At 36.5% G+C, this 25,241-nt stretch overlaps 1 protein-coding gene across 4 annotated transcripts in view; it reads right to left on the bottom strand.

The window, feature by feature from the left end:
• SCEL (sciellin) overlaps positions 1-25,241 on the bottom strand; it is a 732,032-nt gene that overhangs the window by 163,453 nt on the left and 543,338 nt on the right. For 2 of the 4 annotated variants that reach the window (XM_081815074.1, XM_081815071.1), the window contains exons 2-3: positions 20,636-20,803; positions 5,752-5,843 (exon numbers count right to left, since the gene is read on the bottom strand). The exons of 1 other annotated variant lie outside the window; for it this stretch is intronic. The gene's annotated coding sequence lies outside the window, so the exon portion shown is untranslated. Of the gene's footprint in view, positions 1-5,751; positions 5,844-20,635; positions 20,804-21,338; positions 21,743-25,241 lie in introns of those variants that run through there. One more of the 4 variants, XM_081815072.1, reaches the window with a different exon arrangement.

Genomic DNA, 25,241 nt, shown 5'->3' with positions numbered 1-25,241 from the left:
CAAATACCATGTGACTTCACTCATGTGGAATCTAAAAAACAAAACACACAAATAAGCAAACAAAGAAAAAGCAGAATCAGGTCTTATAAATACAAAGAGCAAACTGATGGTTGCCTACTTCCACATTGTTTCATGCTCTCCCCTGTATATATGGAGAGAGAGAGCCATAATATAGGATATATTCATGTGAGACAGACAGACAGACACACATACACACACACACACACACCAGTCAAGTTGGTACACACACACATACTTGCTGATTCTCAACTGTTTGCCAGAGGCCACGCCACCCATACAGAGTGTTTCCTGTATGGAATCATCTCCAGGTTCTTCCATATATGAGATGGTTATAACACTGCTTCATGAAAGGTCATCCCTCACTTTTCTAGTATACCCTCTTCTTAATGTTATCACAGTTATTCAGCAATACATAGTTTAAACAAACAAAAAATAAATAAATGAACAAGCCAGTTAGGCCTGGCAATCCCACTTCCCATTTATGAATTAGATGAGGAAGGCTTTCTTCCTAAGAGTTTGTCTAGAGCAGCCAGCTGGCTTGCATTTTCAAAGGCAGTTTCAGCACGTGCTCTTGTGTTTGTATCTGAGCAGTCTCTTATTTGGCAACATTTCTTGAATATCCACACTAAAGGGAAACAAAAACCACAGACATTTTCCTGGATGAACATACATTCTAGTTAGTTTCCTGAGCACTTTACATATGTTTACGATCATTATTAAAATAAATATGCAAGGTAAATATTATCCTTATTTCTCCAATGCTATAAAATAAAAAGGAGAAATTGTATATCTTACAAAACCCAAACTCCAATCTAATTGCCGTTTATATGGAAACCCAGAGGAAGTACTGCACCCACAGGCTCACTCTAGTACAGAAGTGCTGGAAGAGGATGCGGAGCCAAGTAGCCAGGAGAGTCAGGTAAAGGGAAGGACAATTACCATATGATCTCACTCATATGTGGAACTTAAGAAACAAAGTAGAGGATCATAGGGGAAAGGAGGGAAAAATAAAACAAGACAAAATCAGAGAGGGAGACAAACCATAAGAGACTCTTAATCATAGGAAACAAACTGAAGGTTGCTGGAGGAGAGGGTGGGTGGGGGGATGAGGTAACTGGGTGATGGACATTAAGGAGGGCATGTGATGTAATGAGCACTGGGTGTTATGTAAGACTGATGAATCACTGAACTCTGCCTCTGAAACTGATAGTACACTATACATTAATTAACTGAATTTAAATAGAAAAATTATTAAAAAATAAAATAAAATTCAAAAAAAAAAGGGAGGGATACATAAAACCAAAGGTTGCTGAAGCACATCAATTATCCCAAGTCTTTTAAGAAAAAACATAACATTTCTACAAAATGCTTGCATTAATGCCTTACAACACTTAAAGCAATATGCCTAAATGAGCATCAATTTGTGCTTCTAATATGCCAGTCTTCCCTTAACAATGGATAGTTTTATGCACTAAATTTTTGACACCACACACATAAAAGCTCCACACAATTTTGACTATATAATCACTTCCAAGGAAAGTTCAGTGTCTAAGGGTAGCTCTCTATCATGAAGAATAATGTGATATGGCCAGAGTTCACAGAACTCAGTTATGGCAAAACATAGAGCTCACCTTGCATGGCAAAGGCCCCAACACTCCCATGCTCCTGTCGCTCATCAAGTTTATGGACTGGCCACAATAAATCACTGGTCAGATTTACAGTCATTCTAGTTCTGTCATGCCGATAGTGGACCCAGGCAGAAGGAGGAGGAAATTGAATAATACTCTAGTAAATAGACGGCTAATCTGGGCAATGGAGGCCCAAACCACTTTCTCACAAGTGGGAATTTCGAATGGCCTCAGCTGCCTCTTTGTGTCAGCCATATGCTCTTGGCCCTAGTGTCCTTCAAGCCTTTAACTCTCTGAGGAACAAACAATATCAAACACAGGACCTTGCCTTGGAAATAAGTTTCTGAAATGAAAAAGATCAACTTAATAAACAATTGAGGCTATTATTTAAGTCTTTTTTTTTAAAGATTTTATTTATTGATTGATAGAAAGAATGCACACCCACAAAGCAGGGGGAGGGGAAAAGGGAAAGGGAGAGAGAGAGAATCCCAAGCAGAGCACAGAGCCCCACGCAGGGCTCCATCTCACAACCCTGAGATCATGACTTCAGCCAAAATCACGAGTCGGATGCTTAATTGACTGAGCCACCCAGGCGCCCCAAGCCTATTTTTTAAAGCAAAAATAGTTTCTTACTTGGAAATGACAGTATGTTTTTAAGTATACAAAATATTTTCGAATTTTTTTTAATTTGAAAAATAATCTTTAAAATCTTTTAAAAATCTTTTGGAATCTCTGACCCAGCTTATATATTACCCAAACTGCAAAGACTTAGCCCACCTCTCTTCCTAGGGAATGGTATTTGATATTACTGGGTTCCTGTCATTCAGACGTTCATGTCTTAAAATAGTCAGAGACCTAGTTATGCTGCTCCATCATTCTCCCTGCTTCTATAGGCCACTACAGGGCTCCTGCAGACCTCAGAGCCACAGCATAGTAGTATTCCATGGTTCCTTCAGTTCATCACAATGGTCTTCATTTCCAAAGGAAATTTCATCTAAAATTTCCTTACAGTTCTATTCAGCATGTATTGTGACTTTCACTCTGAAGATGTTATGCAGCCAAAATAACAAATTCAAGCAATTAAAACAATAGGGTTATTTTGGTGTCATATAGACATAAAAGCTGGTTAGCCATCTACCAACAAGATTGGAATTACTATTATTGAATTTTATTGTTCACCCCAAACCACCAAGCACAATTCCAGGGGGGATAAAGCATCATTTGGCAAATGGTGGCAAGTGGATGCAGATCTTATGACACAAGATAGTGATTCTCAATCATCCTCATTTGTGCCAGCCAACTGGCTCCAGCCATTATAACCATATTTAATGTGACCTCAACCCAATTGCAGCCGCATACATGCAGAGTAAATTTTTGATCCTTTGAACTAGGAAATGCAACGTTACATTGATCAAATAAGATTTTTCCCAAAGCTACAATCGAAGGCAACTCAGGATAGGTAGACAAAAGCAAGAGAAGATGATCACATGGTCTTGTCACAAATCTAGTCGTACCTTCTCCTGAATGAATATACTAAAGCTACATCAAAGGGATTCAAGGGTACAACATACTTTTAAAGAAGAAGATTTTTTTTTCTTAATATGGGCATTTTTGGCAGTTACCCAAGAATAACTCTTAGTCTCTTAATCTTTCGTCTTTCCTAACAACTAATTCTTAACGTAATTATCTCCACACTACTATAGGTAATTGTATATGTCTCTAAGATTTAATCATTTATATTATTTTTGTATTAAATTAATGTTGTGGACCTGCCTGTCATCCCCATTCATCAGGAGTAATAACTATGTTGTTCTTACTCTTCCTCCACAAACCTATGTCCTCTGTATTCCCTTGGGGGATAGACACTCAATGGTATTTTATAAACAAAAATCCCAACAATAAAGATACATATTTTAATCACTTTTCTTTTCTAATCTCTGAAATACCCATTTTAATGTTCTGTACATTGTTTCCTATTCATTAATATCATCAAGTCTTTTAATATGACATCAAGAAGAAATATGTAAATAAATACAAAGATATTTCAAATTAGAAATTTTATTTCAACATGTATTGTAAATGCTAACCTCCTTTGTTCCAAATACAAACTTAAGAAAGTGACATTTACCTCCAATTTCCAAGGAAATACCTTTGCTTGCATGTTTATAGTCTGAATGTCCTCTACTAACAAAATTTGAATCACCTTATTTAATTTTCTAGTATGAGTCTTGCTCCCACAGGTTGCCAATTCTCTCTTCTGTGCATGATCTCTTTCTCCTAGTAAACTATGGATTCTTCAAGAACAGGAGTGACATTTAATTCCTATGAACACACAGGGACTGGCAGACTAAATGAAGTTTATTGATGCTTTTAATATATCTTATAAGTCATCCTGGTCTAAAATTCACTACAATAGAATAATGGTAATTATATCATTGCAGTCATTACAGGTCATATCTTTTTATTTCCAAGAAAATATTATAGAGTTTTCATCTAATTTTCTTGGAAAAAGAAGAAAATGAAGTACAAAAACATAAGGACAAAAGTTGGGAAATATTATAGCACACAAAATAGTATTCATATACCATTACTAAAATGATCAAGTGTTTGAAACTAGTTATAAAAGTGCCAAAATATAAGGTGACATTTTGCAGAGTCAAGCTCATTTTCAGCTCACTAAAATGTGTATTACCTGCACACATAAAGAATTCATTCTGGTCTATAATGGAATATACTCTTCCACGAAAGTATTACATCTGATACTGTTCTACTGGACTTAAGGCAGAGAAGATGAGCAAGCATTTGGGCCAAGATTTGGAGATTCAGAATCTAGGTTAGATGCAGCTATCCTTTCAACCTGAAAGGAATAAACAACCTTACTTTATTTTTAGGAGCTCATTAGGGCTATAGTAAGCAGAATAATAACCTTCCCCCCCCCCACCAAATATATTCCCACCTTAACTCCTAGAATCTGTGAATAATTGTTTTACATGGAAAAAAAGATTTTGAAGATGTGATTAAATCAAGGATCTTGAGATGGGGAGATTATCCTGGATTATCTGGGTGAGCCCAATGTAAAGGACCCTTGTAACAAGGATCCTTATAAATGAAAAGAGGGGGGCAAGAGTGTAAGAGTCAGAGAAGGAGCTATGAGGAGGGAAATAAAGTCAGTGATGAGCGTGAAAGACTTGATTGACCACTGCTGTCTTTGACAATGGAAGAGGCCACCACAGAAGGATTACAGACAGACTGTAGAAGGGGGAACCAGCAAGGAGCAGGTTTCTCCTAGAGTTTCTAAAAGTAACAAAGCCCTGATGACGCATTGGTTTTAACCCAGTGAGGCCATTCCAGCCTTCTGACCTCCAGAAATGTAGAAAATAAAATTATATTAAGTCACTAAATTTGTGATTGTAGCAGCAACAAGAACTCTGGTCCAAATATTGCAATTTTCACATTGAAAGAATTCCTGCACAATTTATACCTACAGGAAGACAATGAGGGAAGGAAGGAAGGAAGGAAGGAAGGAAGGAAGGAAGGAAGGAAGGAAGGAAGGAAGGAAGGAAGGAGGATTCTAATTCAGCAAGTTCACAAAAACACTAGGGTTTCTCAAAAATTCAAAATTCGGGGGATTTTGTAGAAATGAGCTACTAAGAAGAGAAATGTCAGAAGCAGATAAGTTGAGAAAATTCAGGCAAAACAATGAGTGTGGGATCTCCCAAGCACAAAGAGAAAATGGAAAGAGCTTCAAATTAATGAATACAAATGTGACTGAATGGGACTGAACATCACCCATGTTGGGAATTACCAAGCTAGAGAGCATATTCTCATGTGCCCTTCATGGAGTGGGACTTGGGTGTGTGCACAAGGCACCATCAGTGCCGCAGGGAGTGCCACGGAAGTGCCACGGAAGTGCACACACTCAATGAGTGGATGAAGGCCTGATGATCAGGACTGCAGCCAAATTCTTCTTCCCAGAGACAAAGCTGTTTTCTAATTTAATAAATAGTATCCCCCAGTGAGCCCTAGAAACAAGGAGGGCTCCAATCCATTCCAGTTTGCGTGAGCATGGGGAAGGCAAGCAGAGTTAAGATTAACAGCTTACTCATCACTTCTTCACTACTCCATCCTTCACCCTGGCAACATTCACTCAGAGCCAGCTCCGGCTTAGAGCCAGGAAGGTCAGATCTTCATTGCCTGCAGCAAATTTAAGCAAGAAGATAAGCGATGTTGCATCACTGTACAGATTTAGAAGAAAGGCAAACAGGGAACTGTCACTTGTATCTCGTGACTTTGGCTAGATCAAACTTTTTTAAGAGCGTTTTTTTTTTTTTTATTATTATAAATGATCTTGAGTGCCAGGCTTAGGAAATTTTTTGAAGTGGACAAAATGTTTTTGATCCTCTCACACCACTTCTTGGCTTCCTCCCCTCCCCTCTGGCCTTGCTCAGCTCAGAGAGGTTCTCTCTGCATTATACTTTCTGTGTTGTGTCTTGCTGCCAAGGATCACCCCTCATCAGGAGTAAGGGCTCCATTAATTCCCAGCTGCTTAGAAAGTGCTCTGCTCCCCAACTCCATCCTCTACTGTGCTGTAACTGTTAGCAGGCTAAAGTCTTCCTCCTCAGGGTGTCCTGCCCTTTAACATGCAATGAATGGGGGACATTTCCGTGGTCTCAAGAAACATAACTTAGCATAAGATTTTCACCAAAGAGGCTTCCCGTCCAGCAGAAGTCTTATTGTGGTTTGATAAAGGCCACTCCTCTGCAAGTCCTGTCCATGTGAATGTGACACTCCAAGAGTCAGAGAGATAGCATCATTGCAAGCCGAGATCAAATCATGTACTGGAAGATTCTCTCCATTGGCTTGCAAATGAACAAGATGATTGGAGGAAGAGTGAAACTATATTATGTCATGAACTGATCTAGTGTTTTTTTTTCCTGTATGTGAGATTCAATTTTGGAAGATCCAACAAACATCCCTAAGCTGTGCCATGCTTCTGTAAAGTTAGTGTTTTCCTGCTGACAAAGATGTCCTTTTGTCCTTGGATTTCACTGGATTTCACTGGATTATGAACAGATCTGCCAAGGGTATATTTTTAGTCACCTTTGGAGACTTCAGTATATTCTATACCAGAATCTCCAAATTCTTAAATAGATTATATGCAGTTGTTTTGTTTTTGTTTTGTTTTTAGGAAGTGATACTATTTTCAAAAAGATACAAACTGTGTAAGTGGCTGCAGCAACACATAATGTTGTGCTGATCCAAAACACACCAGTTAATAGGAAATGCACTTTGGAAAATAATTCCTGTAATGTAAATAGTGTCATCTTCCTCACAGCTGTTAATGTAGCAATGGCACGTGTGGCCTGGGGTTGGCTCTCCAAGCCCTGGCAAGAGGTTCATTAGTGAAATAGGGTTGTTTAGGTAGGTGTGATTTGTCAATAGATCTAAGGTGGTATATATAGTAATCATTTTTGTGACTATAAGCACTAGAAAAGCTATTTTAAAATCACAACTGGGTAAAGATAAAAATATAGACTGTAATCATTGTGGTTGTTACCTATCATTTTAGATCTATTCTTTTGTTGGTTGCCACTAGCAACAAGAAAATCAAGCCGAAGAAATTTTAATCAAATAAATATTGCTCTTTACCTCCCTGATCATATACTCTGTTGCACTGAAAGGTAGGCAATTTCAATAGAAATCAATAATCTGAGATATGAATTCTTTGGATGGGACTTTTTATTTATCTTAAAACAACAGTCATCAATCATAAAGATTAGATTCTTGGAGCTATGAAAAATAACCTCCACTGAGCTCAAGAGCATCTTTTTGCTCTGCAGCATGTGGAACAGTGAGATTGGCTTCTCTAGCCCTCATAAACAGAAGCAGAGATAAAATTAAATATCCAGCATTTGAACCAGAAATTGATCTGAGCTCTAACATTGCTGATTGCAACCCTGAGGGTTTGTTGTTGTTTTTTTTTTAAAGTAGTTCTACACTCAACGTGGGGCTTGAACTAATGACCCTGAGATCAAGAGTCGCATTCTTTATGGACTGAGCCAGCCAGGCACCCCCTGCAGGTTTTGATCATTAGAACGCAGTGAAAATCGAAGGTGTCTTGAAAGAAAACACTAATTTAAAAAAAAAAAAATTGTAATAGCACAAAAATGATAGAACTGAAGCTCCTCTCTTTTTTTGGAAGTTACTCTTAATTGAGCATTAATTATGCCAGGCACTGTGCTAAATGTTTACATAACTCCTTTAACCATCACATGTCTACAGATACAATCTTATTTTTCTTTTCTTATACAAGGGGAAACAGAAATTCAAAAAGGTTAAGTAATTAGTATCAAGTCAGATGGCCAATGAATGGCAAAGGAGAGTAAGGCTTAGTCTGTGCTTCAAAAGCCTTCTCCTTCCAGTCTGCCACACTGGCTCTCTGAAAATGCAAACGCTACTAGTCACTCAGAGTTTATTGTATTACAGGTCAAGGAGGGAAGAACACAGAGGACCTCTATGTGCCAGCACTTTATATGCATTATTTCCTCTAAAGCACACTGTAACCTTGTGAAGTAGGCATTAAAAATATTGACATTCAAACCCCTCAAGGGACACAATCAAGATTATAGAAATACTAGGTGGCACAGCTTGTATTTGAAACCACGTCTGTCTGACTCAAAGACACATTCTTTTGGCTCTCTCCATGCACCTCTACAAAGTGGAGCCCTTAGATAATGCTGGTATTTGTGGACTGAACAAAAAATCATCTTAGATGAGGATTTTTTTATTGACTGTAGTTAGCTTCAGAGGACAATATTAGTCTATGGCATAGCTAAATCCATATATATCACAAATTTCCAGATAACAAGTTCTATATTTTCTACTTTTCAGTAGATGTCACAAATCTCTTTTAAACACTTTGGGGGAGGGGTGTTTCTTATTTGACAGAAAGAAAGAAAGAAAGAAAGAAAGAAAGAAAGAAAGAAAGAAAGAAAGAAAGAAAGGAAGGAAGGAAGGAAGGAAGGAAGGAAGGAAGGAAGGAAGGAAAGAAAGAAAGAAAGAAAGAAAGAAAGAAAGAAAGAAAGAAAGAAAGAAAGAAAGAAAGAAAGAGGGAGGGAGGAAGGAAGGAAGGAAGAAAGAAAGGGAAGAAAGAGAAAGGAAGGAAGGAAGGGAGGGAAGGAAGGAAGGAGGGAGGGAGAAAAGACACAATGAAGCAAAAGTATGTTATGGTGAATTATATAATAAAATGCAATTGCTTATGCATAAGCTATTCAAATCTTTGAGAGAGAGAGAGAGAGCCAGCATGAGCAGGAGGTGGGTGGAGGGGGTTGCCAAGGGAGAGGGAGAGAGAGAATCTTAAGCAGGCTCCACACCCAGCACAGAGCCCAACACAGGGCTTGATCTCATGACCCTGAGATCATAACCTGAGCAGAAATCAAGAGTCATATGCTTAACCCAAGCCAACCAGGTGCCCCAACCTATTCAAACTTTTATTGAGTCTTATGACTGTCACTTAAGAAAAGAAACTAAACAAAAAAATCCAAATTCTAATGAAAACTAACACCAAATATTCATTGATCAAATTATCATTTTCCATAGCCCAAATTGTAACTTACATTCTTACAAAAGTACACAGCATTTGCAAATTTCAACAGCATGTTAAATGGAAGCAAGAACAGGTAGCCCTCTCTTCCAGACAATACTCTCCTGGAGACCCTATATTAAGACCAAATGCAGCTCTGCTGGCACTACATCTTTTTTTTTTTTTTTTAAGATTTTATTTATTTGAGAGAGTGAGTGTGTAGGAGCAGGAGGAGGGGCAGAGAGAAAGGGAAAGGGAGAAACAGAATCCTAGCCAAGCGTGGAGCTCAATCCCAGGACCGTGACATCATGACCTGAGCTGAAGTCAGACTCAGATGCTTAATTGACTGAGACACCCAGGTGCCCCAAGCCCTACATCTTGAATGGAATCCACGCGCATCTGTATATTGCTGTAAATCAGCAAAGATAATGGCAATGAGAAATGAGGAAGAGGTTTTTGTCAACAGTGCTAAAGGGCAAAGAGAGAAATTGGAGGCATAGAAAAGTGGCAGGCATTTACTTTATTTTGAGCAAGATAAGATTATACTCAAATTTTAAATTTCAAAATGCTGTTAAAAAAATAATACATGCCTCAAAACACTACGGTAAAACAAGAGTGGCGACAAAACCCTTCGCATGACCACATGACCCAATGACATCCTGTCGCCTCAGCCCAGTCATCCTCACAATGGCATCCCTGGACCACTCAGCTTCTTCCCCTCTGAGTCTTGGCTTTGTTAAATCTCTCTGTTGTTTTTCTTTAATTTCACTGATTTCTATTATCATTTCTTTCCCTCTATTTATTTCCACCTTACTTCACTTTTCATTTTCAACCTTCTTAAGATGAAACCTTAGAACTTTGATTTTAGACCTTTCTTCTTTCCTAAAATAAACATTTAAAGATTAAATTTCTAAGTGCTGCTTTTACTGCATCTCACAAATTGTGATATGTTGTCATTTTGTTATCAGTTTGAAATATTTTCTAATTTATCTTATTACTTCTCTGATCTGCAGATTATTTAAATTTGTTTAATTTCTAAAATTTGAGGATTTCAATTTCCAGTTTAATTGTTGTGGTTAGGAAAACATACTTTGTACAGTTTTAAGCCTTTCTGATTTATTGAGGCTACCATTATTATAGCCTACCATTATTATCATGTACATTTTTAAGGAATACATAGTTTGTAGCTGCTGGGTGTAGCATTCTATAAATATCAGTTACATTCTGATGGTTGGCGGTGTTGTTCACATCGTCTATGTCTTTACTGACTCTTTTGTCTAGTTGCTTCTCAATTAGTGAGAGAGAAGTACTGAAATCTCCAGATATGATTGTGGAATTGTCTGTTTCTCCCTTTAATTCTGTTGATTTTGCTTCAAGGATTTGGAGGTTCTATAATGAGTCATGGTGGTGTAGTAGAATAGAAATATTTGGTCTTTGTCTCTGGTTCCTGGCACAGAACTCCTAAAACCTCTGGAATTCACCATCTTTTGTATGCTTATGAGATACACATGGCAGGGACCTAGATAGCTTCAGGATTGGGACTGGCCACCAGAATAGCTAACCAAGTGATTAGACGGAGAGAGGAACTGGAGATTGGATCAATCACCAATGGCCAATGATCTAATCAGTCGTGCTTACATAATAAAATTTTCATTAAAAAACTGGGTTTGGGGAACTTCTGGGTTGGTGAACACATCAAGGTGCTAGGAGGGTGGCATGCCCAAAGAGGGCATTAAGCTTTACCCACCTTCCCCCTATACCTTGCCCTAGACATTGCTTCCATTTGTCTTTCCTGAGATGTATCCTGTATAATAAAGCCATAATTGTTAAGTGCTTTCCTGAGTACCATGATTCATTTTAGTGAATTATTGAATCAGAGGGAAGGTTGTACAAACCTCATACCTTGTAGTCAGTATAGCAGGAGTGTAGGTCTCCTGGGGATCCCATTTATGACAGATGTCTGAAGTGAGTATAGGATTGAGGGACTCAACCCTTAACTCAGTCCAAGTAGTATCAGAATTCAGTTGAATTGAATTGTAGGACACCCACTTGGTGTCAGAACATTGGAGAATTAGTTGGTGTCAGGGAAAAAACTACACAGGGGTATAAATATCTATATTTGCTATGGTTTCCTCTTGAAGTGATTCTTTTCTAATTATGAAATATTCCTATTTATCTCTAATAATACTCTTTATCCTGAAGTCTGTTTCATATGACATTTGTATGATATATCTTTCTATATCCTTATATTTAAAATGTATCTCTTGCAGACAATATATAATTGCATCTGGCTTCTTTTTTTGATCCATTTGACCTTTCCTGTGTCCAACATTGTCTAGTAGAACTTTCTGTGATGATGGAAATGTTCCACATCTACACCATCCAATATGAAAGCCACTATTCACATGTGGCTATTAAGCACTTGAAATGTGGCCAGTGTAACTGAGAAACTGAATTTGTAATTACATTTCATTTTAATTAATTTAAATTTAAATAGCTACATACGGTAGTGGCAGTCATATTAGACAAGACAGGTTTAGTTCATTAACTTTTAAGGTAATTGCTGATATGGCTGGATATAGGTCTACCATTTTGCTTATTTTCTGTTTTATGTTCCTCTTGGATCATTTCTATTGATCTATCACCAAGTTGTGTGACACTTTACTTTACCATATGAGGTTTAGCTTCCCTGCACACTCCATTCCTCTCCTTCATCATTTGGAAGCACATAGCCAACATTCAATATTCAGTTCAATGATTTTCAATTCTTTGAAGAAGTTCCTGGATTCCCATATATGAACCAGATCATTCCTCCCCTTGTTTCCTCTACTATATTGTACACATTTATCTCTCCTGGTACCTTTAACTTTATTATTAGGTTATAGCCCTGTCTCTCCCTCCTAGTTACCTATGTCTTATTCATCTTTGGTCTTTGTAGCACTGATTTGTTCTCTTAATACTGTACTGATTTTTTTGTCAATCTCATGAAATCATTTTGTAAATCTCATGAAAAGATCCACTAGAAGGAAAACCATTCCCTATTAAAACTTTTCTTTGCCATGGACTGGACAGATGTTAATAATGCTATTCTCAGCTTCATCAGACTGAAAAAGTTATGAAAGAATTGCCTCTCAGAAAAACTCCTAACAATAGCACATCCTTTGTCAAGACAGTGCCTTGTTGCTATTAGATTGAATTGAAATCCACATCAATGGAAATAATTTAATCAGCTAAAGGGATTCTGGATTCTAGCAAAGAAGAGAATGTAGGATTCTCTCAGAGGTTGTGAAATTGGCAGCAAATATTTGATATTCACTAAGGAGACAAAGTCACCTGTTGATTTTCACTGCATGTAACTGGAAGGATAAATTGAGTAGACCACTTGGCATAGTCTCTGAACTTCAGCAGGTATATCAGAAAGAACAAAGGCTCTGAAGTAAAACAAACCTAGTTTTGAATCCCTGATCTTCTATTCACTAGCTGTGCAGTCTTTGAGATGTTCCTTAATCTCTTTGAGACTCTGCTTTATCTATAAAATATGAAAATGGATACTTAATTTATGCCATTGTTATAAATACTTAAAATTATATATATAATTTTTTATTGAGGTATAATTAATATTCAATGTTATATTAGTTTACTCCATGCTCATCATGATAAATGTATTCTTAATCACTTCATCTATTTCACCCATCTTCCCAACCACCTCCTCTCTGGCAACCACCAGTTTGTTCTCTATATTTAAAAGTCTGTTTTTTCATTTGCCTCTTTTTTCTTTCTTTGTTTTGTTTCTTAAATTCCATATATGAGTGAAATCATATAGTATTTGTCTTTGTCTGACTTATTTTACTTAGCATTATATCTTCTAGGTCCACCCAAATTGTTGCAAATGGAAAGATTTCATTCTTTTTATGGCTGAGTAATATTTCACTGTGTATATGCACCACATCTTCTTTATCCATTCATCTATCGATGGACATTTGGATTGCTCCCGTATCTTGGCTATTGTAAATAATGCTGCAATGAATACCAGGATGCATATATCTTTTTTAACTAGTATTTTTGTTTTCTTTGGGTAAATACCCAGTAGTGGAATTACCAGGTCATATGGTAATTCCATTTTTAATTTTTGAGAAACCTCCATACTGTTTTCTACACAGTGGCTGCACCAATCTGCATTCTCAGCAACAGTGCAGGAGGGTTCCTTTTTCTTGACATCCTCACCAATATTTATTATTTCTTGTCTTTTTAATTCTAGCCATTTTGACAGGTGTAAGGTGATATCTCACTGTGGTTTTGATTTGCATTTAATTTGTGTCACTGTTATAAGTACTTAAAATTATATATAAAATGCCTGGCAAATAAAGTTTGCATTGAACAGATAGAAAACATTAATATCATTTTATAAGCATTCTCATTATTATTTTTATTTATAGTATACATTTAGTCCAGTTCATTGGAAACAATTTAGGGGATATATTAAGGCTGACTTGATAACTACTCTTGGCAATATATTTTGCTTTGATAATTACTCTTGGCAATATATTCTGCTTTGCACAAATTCAAAAATCTCCAGAGTTTTATTTTATTGTATCTATTGCTAGGATTTATAAATCAACCTATATGAAAGGCATTTCAGACCAAGAATGATTCTTCTGGATCACATGTCAACAATAGAAAATGCTGTCACTTACCAAGAACTGAACATGTGCCAGGCATTATGCTAAATACTTTACATGAATTATCTAATTTAATTTAATCCTTACAATAACCATTGGAGGCAGGGGCTATTGCAAAAGAAGAAAACAAAGCCTTTGAGAGGTTAACAACTTGCCCAAGCTCATACAGTTAGATAAAAAGCTGTGATTCAAAGTCCTGTTTCTAAAGCCCTTATCCTTTAATTACCACCCAATACTGTTTTCCAGATGACCCAAATCCTCTGTTATCTATTCTTGCTATACCTGGAGGCCAATCCAGGGTTGCATCTACTTAACAGTAAAGGCAATAGTAAAACCAACATGAACCAGAAAAGAAAATGCCTTGCCATTAGGAAACCACATCATTTTAAAAGTGCTATGAATTAATGTTTCTAATAAGGCAGGGGTCAACTGATATTGGTAGGCATTAGCAGTCCTAACACTAGGATTAGCATTCTTCCAAACATGTTGCTTTGTATTTCACTATTGCTCACAGAGGTTCTCCTGACGGAGCTGTCCTTGCACCTGTTTACCAATGGAGATAAGAGAACCTGCTCATACTCACACACACTGCTCACACAGAGTGAATCACCCTCAGAGCTAGTGAAAGTACAAGTTCTCTTCTTCATCATAAGACTTCTTTCCACTTTGTTGCTTTAGCTTAATGAATGACAAACTTCAGTATAAAAGAAAAGATGAAGGGGGCACCTGGCTGGCTCAGTCAGTAGAGCATGCAATTCTTGATTTCAGGGTCCTGAGTTTAAATCCCAAGTTGGTCATGAAGCCTACTTATTATTTTTTTTTTAATGAGGATTAAAGGGAGCTATAGCAGATACTGAGATCCACATTTGTAAATGCATTAGGGGACAGGAAACCAATGTTCTAACCTGAGGACTTTCTAGCTGAATTGCAACATTCTCTTCCCCCATATATCTGAAATTGAAAACAGTTCCGTGGTCCTTATTAAAATTAATACAAATATCACTCTTAAAAGGCACACTATAACAAAGCTATAATCAAGGCAAAAAGGGATTTTAATTGGCATTTCCATTGTTCAAGAAAGGAATGTTGGTTTTAATTTCTTAATTTTTGGAGTGTGTGTGTCTAAGTGATATGAATTGAAGTTCTAAGATTTAAGTTTTACTAAACTCTTCTTAAGAAACTATCACTACAATGATCATTTGCAGGTAATCAGAGAAGTTCAGAAAGCCACTAATTCCAACAGAATTCCTGTGTCTCTTGCTATGAATCAGGTTGCCCCTAAGTTCCCACTTAACACAGAAAGGCTGTGTGTGTGTGTATGTGTGTGTGCATGCATATCTGAAAGAGAAAAAACAATTTCATATTTTTTAGAGTCTGGATTTAGCTATTTTTTTTCTAGTGGCTCACCTAATATAAAATAAGAAAAATGGCACAAGAAACTCAGTAGAAAATTCAAAGAATGTTTCAATACTAAAATATACAGTTTCAGGGCTCATATTTTTGGTTTCCAAAATCTGAAAAGATCCTATAAAAATTATTTATAGATTACAGTATAAGGAGAGAAGGAACTAATCTACCTAATGTACTTTCTTTGAATAATAAAGGCTGACATGGATGTTTAATAAGGTATAAATCAATAGAATGCAATCATTTTACATCTTTTCAAACTAGGCAGACTAGGATTTTCTTGATTAAGAAAGACAAAAGGACACTTGCCCTATCGCCCACCTCGCCCCCGCAAAAATCAAGGGAAAGTTGAGGTAAGCCAGAACACCCAATAGAATTGTACATTTTGTGCACTGTTTAAACATGCCTGACTAAGGGGGCAAGTGGGTTTGGAAATCTATGCTCTAGTTGCGTAGCTGGACTCCATGGCTCTCTGGAAGAATTTCTTTGCAGGGCTAGGCTGCGTCAGGGAGAGCACATCTGCCCAATGGATTGCTTGTTCTGGAAGAATTTCTTTGCAGGGCTAGGCCACGTCAGGGAGAGCACATCTGCCCAATGGATTGCTTGTCCTGGAAGAATTTCTTTGTAGGGCTAGGCCACATCAGGGAGAGCACATCTGCCCAATGGATTGCTTGTCCTAATTTATACACCCTGAGAGAGCACTTTTTCTAATTTATGAAAGGCCCTGTAGAGGCTAGCTGTGGCCAGTGAAAAGACCACATTCTTCATGATATGCCTTTTCTTTGTTTAAATCTAAAATTGTTTGTGCTCAATTTCTTACATGCTTCATTCATTCAACAAGTATTTATTGAGCCCCTTGGCTGCACATGCCACCAATACAACCAGGAACAAACCATAGGCACCTGACCACAAGTTGCTGTCAGTCTAGGTACATGGAGACAAGTAACCAAAGATTACAATGCAATTACTTTTAGCCTCTTGTGTGGCCATGTTCCTAAAATTACCATGACCGTCAAACCTGAAACTGACAAAATTAAGATGTAGTAGAAAATAGATGTAAAAGGATCTCATTTCCACAACAAACCAGATACTCCCATTTAAAAAATCTGCTCCAACACCAAATATTTCTCTTGCCTAATTTCACTCAATTATTCAGAAAACATTGCTGCATCCCTGTATCCAGGAAATTGTAGAATTTCCTACCAATTTCACTATTTCTGAGCTAAATCTAATACAAACTTTGTTAGTATATAAACTGGGGCAGGTTCTATGCCAAAGTTTCTGACTCGTTAAATAGGGATCATAATAATACATTTATTCTACAATTATTATGAGCATTAAATGAATTAAATTATATAAAGTGACTAGTACATAATAAATATTCTCTATTCCCTGCGTTTATTTTAAAGTTTGTAAATCTAATATTGTTGGCAAGTTTGAATTTAATCAATGGTGTTTTTGTTTTTGTTTTTGTTTTTGCACTTCTATTTTCCTTTGGCCTATTTTCACAATTTCCAATAAAATTTGTATTTGCCTCATGAGACTTTCACAAGCATTGTGGTAGTTGAGGGCTGATTTTCTGGATCTGAAGAGATAATGGTAAAAATAGTGGTTCTGAAACTATACAGTCCTGAGTTCAAACCAACCTCTGACACTGCTCAGTCCAAATGTATCTGACATGAGGATCATCTGACAAGAGGAGCATCTTAGAAGCAATGTGTATATGTAAGGCCTATGGTATCTTGACATTTAGGAAACACAGTAATCTGTGTAATGGTAAGAAATTTATTTAAACTCCTTAATTTGCCATTTCTTCATTTGTAAACCTATTTTACTCATAAACCTATTTCTTAAAGTTGATAGAAGTAAATGAAATAATACATACGTGGCACCTGGCATAGTGCCTGGAATGTAATGAATGATTTATACATGTTAGCCATTAATAATTGTATCCACATTTTGCATTGAGAGGATGAAATATAAATCGATCCTCATTCTCTGCAATAAACCATAAACCTATCCCCAGAAGGGTCTATAGAAGAAGTCATTATCATTGCCTTTTTAAAGGGAAACACATTAGGAGATTAGAGATTAGATTCTAATTTTGTCATTTGCATGTAAGTGGGAGATTGCTGTAGTATGGTGGCTCTTTTGAAAGGATGAGTAGAGTCCAAAGAGAATTGGCAGATCAGCCCCCTGGAAATCATCTGTGGAATTCATCCTTGGGAAAGTGACTTCTAGAATGAGGTCTGGAGGACAAGCAGGAGTTAACCAGTTAAGCACAGGGGAAAGAGATCTTCAAGCAAGAGGAACAGGATGCACCAAGAACTGAAGGTGAGAAAGAGCCAGGTGTGTTTGAGACTAATCAATGTTATTCATGAAGTTGTACTATGTTTACAAAATACTGCATATTTGACCATAAGTAATGAATGCACTTCTTTCAAGATCAGAGGATCATTCCTAGATCACAGAACTTTAGATTCATAAAGATTTCAGAGATCAAAACTAAAGCCTTTCCTTTTTTGAGATAAGGAAACCAAAGTTTGGATGAATGAAAGAGAAAAGGGGGTCAATAGAGAGAAGGTAGCTAACATGATGGGCACCTATTATGTGTCAGACAAGCGACATTCTGTACATACAATAGATGAGGAGACTGAGACATAGAGATGTTAAATAACTCACTCAAACCCATAACTTTAATAAGAGTAGAGTCAGAATTCAAATCCAGATTTACAATCCTCCAGATTCTAGGATTGTTTTCACTATACTCCCTGGAATTTGTGTGAGCTCATCCACCTGTGAATTTATCTCCACAATGGCATTATAATTGTTTGTTTTTGCACTAGTCTATAAGCTTCTTGTGAGTCTTTCTATTTGTAAGCACATTTTCTGGAAGATCAATGAACCCAAAAAGATATCAGATGACTGGATGGATGGATGGATGGATGGATGGATGGATGGATGGATAAGCATTTGAGAGATTACTTGGATGGATTTTTCTGAGGGTCTACCCAATTACCTTTCAAGCTTATTGTGAAACTTTCAAATAAACTTCTAAATCTAATTAATCACCGACATTTCAAAAAGTCAATAAGAAATCTATAATAATTTTAAATTTAACAAATTCAAAACCAAATGATTCTGAATAGAGTAATAAAGGGCAGATCCGGAATAGAAGCCCTACATAGTGAGTTCCTTGCAGACACAGTCCATGGCCCATTTATCTTTTTGTCCCTAGTATCTGGCCTCAGAGCATATTTGGCATGCATGTACTGAAAGGCTAATCCGTCAACAGTTCTGACTAGAGTCATGCATGCATGGCTAGCCTTGTAAATAATAGAAGGAGGACAATTCTGTATTTTCTGGTGGACAAAAGGAAGAAAAGAACTAATGTTTTACCACACAAAAGACCTACATTTATTGTCTTCATACTGAGTTTCCAATGAAGCTATTAGACCTCAAATTAAATGTTGATTATGGGCAGGAATGACATGGAACATATCTAACCATTGGTACATACAGGTATCAACTAGTCAGAACAGATGTCATGGCCTAACAAAAGGATACCTCAATACATCAGAACAGATAACAGTAAATAACCAGTTCAATGCACAGCGTAGGGCATGAATGTCAGCCCTGCTCAGAGGTCTTTCGAGATGAGATGAGAAGCAGAGACACGGTTGATGAAGAGCAGGGACATTGGTAACAGGAAAGAGGATCTAGAGGCTAAAATGTGAGGACCTGCTTTTAGGAATGGGATAGAAGACAGTTTCCAGAATTCAACCATATAATTCTTATCAGTCTTGTAGCAAGGCACAAGGGTTGCTAGAAAGAGTGAGCACGGATCAGATGTTTGCATATTTGGTGCTAGATAACCTGAGTATTGACCTAGAGTTCTCTACAAAGGATGGAATTAGTTCAGTGGTCTCTAGGGTTAAACTGAACCTCCAGGATGGAGATTGATTACATGGTTCAGCTGCGGGGAAAGAAGAAAACCACTGTGACTTAGAAAAGAATATCATTTGAAAAGAATATCATTTTTGTTAACAGGGCTGGCTTCCTTTCTTCTTTCCTCTTTCTGTGTCTTTTCTGTCTGAATCAGCTAGAATCAGTTTCTGTTGCTTGCAATCAAAGAATAACTATTACATAAGATACTCTGCCTTATTATCGACACAATATCCTTATTAATTCTATCTAAGCTCATTAGCTCTTTGAACAACCAACTCCTTATTCATTAGGTATTTCTGCAGGTGTTCGTGTAATTTTGTGGGTTTAGCTGTAAAATATTTCAATTCAAGATAATGGACAAAAACTACCTGAGTAAGATTTAACCATGTAAATAATGGACTTTACCCCCATGATTTTATATTGAAGAGGCCACTCTCAGTTATTGACTACTGCCAAGTTCCAACGTTCTCTCTCCACAGCCTCATCCTTTGGTTCATGCTGCTTTTCTCTCAGAAATGCCCTTCCTACCACCTCCACCTGTGGAAAGCATATTTATTCTCAAAAGACTGATTTAAGTATCAACTCTGCAAAGCCTTCCCTATTTCTCAGGTTAGAACTAATCACTCCACATCTGTGATTCCTGGCAACATCACCTCTGTTGGAACAGTGCCCAGGTGTGCCTTGAACAGCAGATAACTGGGCTCCTCAAAGAATTCATTGTAGATTACCAGAGCTATGACAAATATAAAAGCCATATCTATAACTCATTGGCATAAAGATGAATGTATTAATATTACATACTAAAACATTTACTTTGACCTGAAAGTTCATTTCTTTTTTCCAATTTCAAAAGAAAGTAAACCTTTTCTGTTTAGTAGAGTGGAACCTTGGCACTGTGTCCACTGTCTCATGAGGAAGTTTTCCCTGTATGCATGTGCTCTCACTTATACATTTTTCTCACTTATGCAATCCACAGCTTAACGAGGCTTCTCTGAAAGACAGATTTGGTTTCAGAATATGGGGATAGGATCAAACTTGAGATAAGAGTAAATGATTCAGCATTAAGGGGGTTCTCTTAAAGGAGGCTTTTATTTTTTTCCTAATTGAATGACTCAAATATATAATGATTCTTTTTTAAAAGAGTCCAAACCCATTGACAGTTTGCTAGTTAAAAGTCTAGTTTTCTATAGAACATTTTTCTAGATAGAACCAGGGCTACTATGGGCATTAACAGTCATTTGTTTTGTTTGCAGTTTACCGATTTAGAGCAATATTTGAGTTAATCTGAAATAAAATAACTATCATTTGTGTGATGCTTTACAATTTACAAAGCACTTCCACATATATTACTCATTTAATCTACATCTTACCTTGAGAGGTTGGTGTCTTTTATTTTTCATTTGACAGGCAAGAAAAACAAGCCTCAGATGGATGAAGTGACTTCCCCAATGTCACACAGCTGGTAGCACAGAGTCTGGGACTCATGCCCTTAAGGTTCTTCTAATCCCAGAATCTCATATTCTTTCCAGTATATCATGCTGCCCATAGGGAAAAAAAGCATATATATAAACACATGCATTAAAGAGTTGAGCTCATACTTCCAAGTAGATTGATGTTCTTTTAGAAAACCTAATGGCATTTTTATAGATGTCATTGCTATGAGTTTAGTTCTAAAACATTCAACAAAAGATGGTTGACAAAATTTATTTTCAGTGGAAGTCAAAATTAACTGAACAATATTTTGAATTTATATGAAATTCTATGGATCATGAACTTTGATAGAAATTATAATAAATATGTCAGGAATGGATAGATAAGATACATATTTTTAATGTCAAATTCCAAGTCTTTTTTCCTTAGCTTGTTAGATCTCCCTTTCCTTCCTTTCTCTTCTCTGTCTCTTAAGCCTCACCTTAGATGTAGACCCCTTTCATACTCTCTTTTGGTAAACAACCTAAAACAAACTTTTCTGTGAGTCATCTTTTATCAACCTCTTTGCTCCTGAAAGGGGTAATTTCCTCACAAATAAAATAAAAGGAAGTACATGAGTGGCTCAGTCAATTAAGCATCTACCTTCAGCTCAGGTTCCTGGGATTGAGCCCCACATCAGTCTCTTTGCTCAGGGGGGAGCCTGCTTCTCCCTCTCTCTCTCTGCCTGATGCTCTGCCTGCTTGTGCTCTCTCTCTGTCAAATAAATAAGTAAAATCTTAAAAAAAATAAAACAAATGGAAGAAAGGAATTGCATTGAGCAAGTCTGATCTTGAGTTCTACAAACCATGAAGACTAACTCATACATTATCTAGAAAAACAAATGAGGGCTATTAAAGTCAGCATGAGCACTCACTCTTCACAAGAAATTTGGGCAAAACAAAGAATGAGATTTTAGAGATTTCAGGACTGTAATCCAATGCCAGGCAATACACGAATCGACCCTTTCAAGTAAAAATTTGATAGTAGTTTCACAGTTCTGGGAACTAGTGTGACTGAAAAGAAATTATTTTAAGCCAAGTTTGCAAGGCCAGGAAGTGAATAACTGAATAACTGAATGTGAATATGTCATCCCAGTTCAATTTCATTTTGATTACTCACAGAAGAAGGATCAGGAAATATTTATAAGATTTTTCTGGAATGATTTCTGCAGTTTAAAAATATTATATTTTGCTCAGAAATAAAAATCAAATTACTTTAATTTCACAAATGTCTTGATACTACACACCTTGCCACATGGTAGTCTCTTCCATTGTGATAAGAATATAAATAATGATATTATATGATTTTTAAATAGACAACTTAATTTCCTTTTACATTCTATATTTCCCAACCTTTTGGTCTCCGGGTCACGAAACAAAAGGTATGTTTCGGGTGTGGCCTCATGAAGCTGGTGCTGCACAGATTGCTTTACCCACAACAGACATCCTAACCAGAAAGTCAGCAATTCAACCGAATGCTGCCTTAAAACCCAGCTTAATATAGCAATGAGTAATGTTTGCACAATGTGTGTTCCTTGTCCTCAGGCAATTTGCTGCCACAGTAGTGAATTTCATTTGAAAATCTAAGAACAATATTTATCCCCCATATTTTACTGACTGGTACATGGAATAGTCTCCAAAATGTGAATAAATGTTATTGGAACTAAGAGGAAACAGTCAATACAAATGGGACACTTCATAGGCAGATGGGCTTTTGTAGATTCCTTTAAAAATGGTTTTATGAAAGGTCAGTTATGAATCAGGTGTGTGTCAAGCACAAGGGATACCAGGATGAACAAGACATAAACCCTAACCTCAAAGAGCTCAGGGAGGGACTATCATTATCTTATCTCCAAAATCTAGCACACAAATTGGCACAGAGCAGGTGCTCAATAAATCTTTGATGAAAGGACTGCTTAATATTACAAAAAGACTGCTATGAACACAGATACACACAGGAGTTCCAAGCCAGAGGGTCAGAGGGAGTAAAAGAAGAAGGTATGAATGGAATGGAAGGGATAATAATAGGTGTGGCTGGTATTAGACAACATGACCGAGAAATGTGGTGTGGAAAAACATTCCTAAAGTGAAGGATACAAGTGAATTTTATCAGAAAGGAAAAAGGAAGGTAATGAAGACACCGGAAACCTCTCCACCCTGAAAAAATGTACAATAAAAAATTTATACTAGAGGGGCGCCTGGGTGGCTCAGTCGTTGAGTGTCTGCCTTTGGCTCAGGTCATGATCCCAGGGTCCTGGGATCGAGCCCCACATCAGGCTCTCTGCTCCACGGGAAGCCTGCTTCTCCCTCTCCCACTCCCCCCTGCTTGTGTTCTCTCTCTCGCTGTGTCTCTCTCTGTCAAATAAATAAAATCTTAAAAAAAAAATTTATACTAGAAAACCAAAATTTAAGTTGAAACTGAAAACTTCATTGATAAATGAACATTTTGTGTTAACTCAAAGTATAAATTTTAAAACAAAATTTGGAGACTTTAATTAAAATTTGCCATTAACAAAATCATCATTGTTTTAAAACTTCCATTTTTTTCAACCTTTGGAGCCCCTATGCTGAATCATGATAGATTGTTAAACATTGTTTTCCCATAGTATTCCTTAAATAGTTTTTTTTAATTTGTTTTGAAACTTGGGGAAAGAATGTGATGCTATAGATATGGTGATGGAAATTGTCCAAACTAAAATCCAAGAGCAAATTTTCAAAAAACTAGCACTCACATAATTTATGACTACCCAGAAAATTCTTAGTTCAATTTTTTGTTCAATTTTACTTTTAATAAAATTACACAAAGCAATATAACTAGTAATGATTTGCATAAGTCTACTGAAAATAATTTTTTCATCTTCACAATGAACTTTTCATCCACTTAAATTAATAGGACTGGACTCAGAAATACAAGCAATTCAGCAACTTGACTTAATTGTTGAAATCTGCCAAGTTTCAGACAGTAATTGACAAATCAGAGAGTGCAAGAATTCTGTATTTCAGTTCTCAGTGACATTTTGGCTATAGGAGTTTTTAAATTGAAAAGCATGATAAACCTTAAAAGGACAATTTCCACCTAGTCTTTATGAGAGATAGGTATTGTTGACAAATAAATTAATATATGATCTTACAAAGATTTCTTCGTTCTAGTGGCTAAAATGTGGCCAACTATCAAAGAATTAACTGCTTTTAAGACAGCTCTTAGTGCTTTGTCACTGACAACAGAGACTTTTCTATTCTAAAAACCTAAAAAAATGTCAAAGCCCTTTCAAAGAGGTCCTGACTTCCCAATAATATATATTTATGCTTTTTTTACATAGTAAAATAATACAGTCATGACATACTTTTTTCCCCAAAGACCTGAACAATAATAAATGCATTAATTAATTTTAAATGTTTTTCATTAGCGAGAAAAATTCTGAATTACAAAACAAATTTGATGTGCTCAGTGATATTGTTTAGAGATGAATATTTACATTTTATTTCATATTTTATAATATGGTCTTACAACTGCTTAGCCACATAGACATTAGGTGAGACTTAAAGTGTCTCAAGCATCTCACAGAATAATAATTTTTTAAATTATTGGAATAAACATAGATTTGCCTTTAATCCATACCTATGATATTTTTTTTAAAAACTGGTGACAAATTAAAACACATATGCTAGTAGCTTAATATTGCAGCCAAATTGAGAAAATCTGGCCAAATTTGATTCTATTCAAGAACAAATTTTCATTTTCAAAAGATATAATGGCAACTATCAAAATTAGTAAAACTTTCTATACACATAGGCCCTTTATAACCTGTGGAGTCCATTGTACCCCATGGCTGCATGTTTTATGCTGTTTCAAAAAATAATAATAAAAATAGATTTGGAGTTATCAATTCATTTTGGAAATAAAGGGATTAATCCTATTAGAAACAATAAAAGCAAGGATAGAGAGCCCAGAAATGGACCCTCAACTCTGTGGTCAACTAATCTTCGACAAAGCAGGAAAGAATGTCCAATGGAAAAAAGACAGTCTCTTCAACAAATGCTATTGGGAAAATTGGACAGCCACATGCAGAAGAATGAAACTGGACCATTTCCTTACACCACATACAAAAACAGACTCAGAATTGATGAAAGACCTAAATGTCAGATAGGAATCCATCAAAATCCTTGAGGAGAACACATGCAGCAACCTCTTCGACCTCAGCCTCAGCAACTTCTTCCTAGAAATATTGCCAAAGGCAAGGGAAGCAAGGGCAAAAATGAACTATTGGGACTTCATCAAGATAAAAAGCTTTTGCACAGCAAAGGAAGCAGTGAACAAAACCAAAAGACAGCCGATAGAATGGGAGAAGATATTTGCAAATGACATATCAGATAAAGGGCTAGTATCCAAATCTATAAACAACTTGTCTAACTCAACAGCCAAAAAACAAATAATCCAATCAAGAAATGGGCAGAAAACACAAACAGACAATTTTCCAAAGAAAACATCCAAATGGCCAACAGACAC

Source organism: Leptonychotes weddellii, chromosome 3 (genome assembly GCF_054177405.1).
Source record: "Leptonychotes weddellii isolate Sample4059 chromosome 3, ASM5417740v2, whole genome shotgun sequence".
In the NCBI taxonomy this organism is placed as follows: domain Eukaryota; kingdom Metazoa; phylum Chordata; class Mammalia; order Carnivora; family Phocidae; genus Leptonychotes; species Leptonychotes weddellii.
The sequence above is the reverse complement of the archived record's forward strand: the minus strand, read 5'-3'. Positions and strand labels throughout refer to the sequence as shown.